Genomic DNA, 4,338 nt, shown 5'->3' with positions numbered 1-4,338 from the left:
AGAAGCAAACGGGTGACCTGGCCGTTTTCCCTGTCTCCTTTAGGGGCCTCTTTCCACCACAGGACCTGAGACCCACTTGTAGAAGGATTCATAGGCTCAGATAGGCAGTGACAGCCCAAGACAGCAGAGCCAGGTGGCTTGCCTTACACGGGGGGTCTCTGAAGATCCCTACTCCAGACATTCTTTGAAAAAGCCCCACAACTCCAGTCTATGTTAGCATTATCGCTTTAACTCCAGGCCAACTTGCAGAGGTGGGCAGTGCGGACCCAATTTTAGAAATTAAAGATTGAGGCTTAGGGAAACGAGGTCGACAGTCCCAGGTCATGGGTCTAGTCTAACCCTGAAGGATTTCAGAGGTAATCCGGGTGCAAGTCCCCCTCTCCACCAGTTGAGGCAGGTAGGGCCGGCTCATCCAGGTGACCTAGAGCGAGGGGTGGCTAAGGATCTCACACCCCCTTCCCCTCCCGTCCCGTGCCTCCCGGGAGCACTGTGGGGGTGGGCAGCGGAGGAGGAGCCACATGGAGGGGGAGGAGTGGTGGGAACAAAGGGAGGGGGCGCGGCCACAGGTGGGGGGGCAGGTAGGGCGAGCCCGCGCCCCCTCCCCGAGCGTCACCTTTTATGGTAAGGCGCGCGAGCGCGCGCGGGCCGGCCGGCGGAGGGAGGCTGGGGCGGGAGCAAGGGGCGGAGGCACAGCGCCGGCAGAGGCCGGGACATGGGGCGCGCGGCAGGTAAGTGGGTGCAGCATGGGGGTCCTAGCTTTGCGCCCCGGGCAGGGTCAACCTCAGGTGGCCACATGGGCAATTCTAGGGCACCGTACTGGACCCAGCCCGGCGTTGCTGGGGTCTCGGGGCGGGTACTGTCTCTCGTCCCTGTCCCTGTGTGTCCTAGGATCTCAGCCATTGGGGACTCTGGGAGGCTGAGTGCGGAGACGGTACAGGGGTCATGTCTGCTCTGGAGTGGGACGGGTTGAGCAGGGCAGAGGCTCCCGCACAAAGAGGACAGCGTCCCGCATATGGATCGAATTATAGTCACCGCGGTGACCGGACCAACTGCTCCCCGCTCAGCTGCTGTGCCAGGGCACAGAGTTCTCAGTTCTCTTGCTCCTCCCGGACCCTGTTCCCAGCTCCAATCTGAAGAGGGAAAGAAGGGTCCTGGGGTCTCCTCGCCTGGCCTGGCAGGGTGTAGAAATGGACGATCCCCAAGGTGTGTGCAGCTACTCCCCCACCTCCAGCCCAGACCTGAGGTCTCAGGGGGAGAGGCTGGGCAGCGCCCAGACTCCTGCTTTTAACAATGGAGACCACTGTCCTCCGTCGCAGGGCTCCGCCTGCCCCTCTAGGGCTGAATGACCAGCTGGCCTCCTCTCAGTCACCCTCCAGGGCAGACTTCTGTTCACTTGATGAATAAAAAGCCAAGCCCAGAGAGGTTGAGTGACCGCATCAAGGTCGCTCAGTACAAAAGACCAGTAGCCTGGGCAGATCCGAGTTCTGTGCCTCTTCCTTTCTCTGGTGTAGGAAAGAGGACGAGAGGCCCTTAGCCTTCTGAGATCGCCAGGTGTCTGGTGGGAGTCGGGGGACATACTCTCTCCCAGTTCCAGTAAAGTTTAATTCTGGCCCTAAACTTAGATCGCTTACTGGGTCTGTATGAAAGAGCAACGCTTCGAAATGACTTGGAGATGATTTAGAGTGCGGGCAGAGTTCTCCAGGCCGCCGGCACATCCCCTCCCAGGGGCTGCAGCCTAAGGCTGGCCGTGGCTGGCTGGCTGGCCGGCTCTCAGCCTCCTTCCTTCCTCTTGACAGGAAATGACTTTCTTTCCCTTTGTTCCCACTTTCTCCGCTTACCCAACTGGATCTGAGTGTCTGATTTGCCCTCCGGGGGAGGAAGGATGGGGGTGGAGGGTCTGCTGGGAAGTTGTCATACAATGATCCCCCACCCCCTACCCCCACCCCCGCCTGGGTGAACCCAGGGGCAGTGGGACCAAAGGGAAGCGCCTGCAGGCTCTCCTTATGGGACCTGACAGGGCTTTGAAAATCCCCAGCGCTGCTCCATCCGAAGTTCCCACCGCTGCCTGACAACGTACAGGGCGCGTACTGCTGCCCAGCTGCGAACATCTGGCCTTCACGCTGGATGTTTCCGAGAAAGCAGGCAGGACGGAATGGGGTCAGAGTGGGGGGGAAAAGAAGAGGAGGAGGGTTCCTGAAGAGCCACAGCCTGGCGCAGAGGACCCGCCTAGAATATGTTGACCGCGAGAAACGGGTTTGGATTGGGTTATTTAGGGGAAGGGGTGGAACTTGGAGTGGGGGAGGAGGTTTGTACGGTTCAGAGAAGAAAAGGTCCAAGGATGCCCCAGGGCTCCCAGGTTGCTGGATTTGCTGAAAGGATTCGAAGCCTGCGGGAGGGCCAAGAAAACACACTCGAACTCTTTTGGGACCGCGTGACAGAGGCTCCCTACAGCTGAGGTTTGAAGTCTGAGCTCTTGGCTTTATAAATGTCAGTGGAGTTGAGAGAGGGTCTAACTATGTAACCCAGGCTGGGTTTGAACTTCTGGCCCTCCTGTCTCAGGTTTCCTGAGTACTGAGATTACAGTTCCAAGTGTGTTTTACCGTTCTTGGCTTCGATTTGATTGTTTTGGCTAGTCTGGGATTTGCTAGACTGGCCTTGAACTCACAAGAGAAATGTGTGTGTGTGTGTGTGTGTGTATACACATACATACACATTCTTTTTTTTCTAGACAGGGTTTCTCGTTGCAACCCTGTCTGTCCCGGAACTCACTCTGTAGACCAGGCTAACCTTGAACTCACAGAGATCTGCCTGCCTCTGCCTACCAAGTGCTGGGATTAGAGGCATCTACCACCACAGCCTGTTGTCCCCCCCAGTTTTTAAAAAAGATTTTACCCTTTTGCAAAACAGGGTTTCTCTGTGTAGCCCTGGCTATTCTGGAAATCACTATGTAGACCAGGCTGGCCCCCAATTCACAGAGATCCTCTTGTCTCTTGCCTGTGGTATGCTGGGATTAAAACCATGTGTCACCATACCCAACACCCCCAGAGCTATTTTCTTGGCATTTGTCTCTGTCAGTCCACAGGAGGTGTCCAAGGCGGATGCACCTTGAGAATCAGGGGGAGACCTAGGAGTGACCATGTGGGACCCACATCCCATTGGGGTCTCTGGGTCTGTCACCCCTCCCCACTGTCCAGCCCCATTGCCTGAGACTATCCATGCATCTCCCCAAGTACCTGTGACTGGGCTGTAGGGTCATGTCATGGTGGCCCACACAGAGCCAGGAAGGGAGATAAGGGGCACATTTTTAGCCAGGGAACTATGGCTGGATGCCAGGGAGGACTTTGGTGCTATGTGGTGGGGCTCACCCACAATGACCCAGCTAAGCCTCAGCTCCCTGCAGGAGCCGCCTGGCCCTCCCCACATGATGGTGTTTCCTCAACACAGGCAGCTGCTCTCCGGCTCTTGATGCAGACCGTTGAGGGCAGGTGAGGTAACCTGAGGGTATCAGACACACGCAAAATAAGCCAGAAGGTCCTATGATGAGCTGTCCCCAACGTGAGGAAGCAGACGTCGTCCCAGGGTGGGAGCCGGAATGGGGGTGCGGGGGTTTTGAACTGGATCTTTGAGAGAGTTAAAACTAACCCTGTAGGAACATCCTCCAACAGAGAAAGGAGGGAAAGAAAGGGTTAAGATGGTTAAAAGTCTGGGGGTGTGGCTCTGTGGTAGAGCATTCTGTAGCTCATGCGTGCAAGACCCTGAGTCCCATCCCCAAATCCTAGAGATGGGCAGGGTCAAGAGAGGATGAGGCCACAGAAGTGTAGAGTTTATTCCTCTGAAGTTATAGGGAGCCTTAAATAACTTTTATTATTTATTTGTGTGTGTGTTTGAGACAGGGTTTCTTTGGTTAGCCCTGGCTGTCTTGGAATTTCCTCTGTAGAGTAGCCTAGCCTTGAACTTAAATCTGCCTGCCTCTGCTGGGATTAAAGGGTGCACCACCACCACCCAGCCTTAAAACATTTTTAAGCAGGGGAGAAACAATCAGATTTATGCTCTGGGAAGATGAGGGTTGGAAGGTAGGATAGGAGACCTTCCAGATACCCACAGGCCATTACACACACACACATACACACACACACACACACACACACACACACACACACACACACACACACACGAATATCAAGGATGTGACAGTTGGGGTTGAATGAAGTGGGCTGAAGAGAACAGAGCGGTCAAGGTCAAGGGACTTACGAAATAAGATGATGTGTCACTGGGAGCTCAGGACACATCCTGTCTTTTCTCACTAGCTACTCTTACGATCTCGTTTTCTTCCAGGGG

This window comes from Micromys minutus (genome assembly GCF_963924665.1).
Source record: "Micromys minutus genome assembly, chromosome: 9".
Lineage (NCBI taxonomy): Eukaryota > Metazoa > Chordata > Mammalia > Rodentia > Muridae > Micromys > Micromys minutus.
This window is presented reverse-complemented; position numbering follows the sequence as displayed.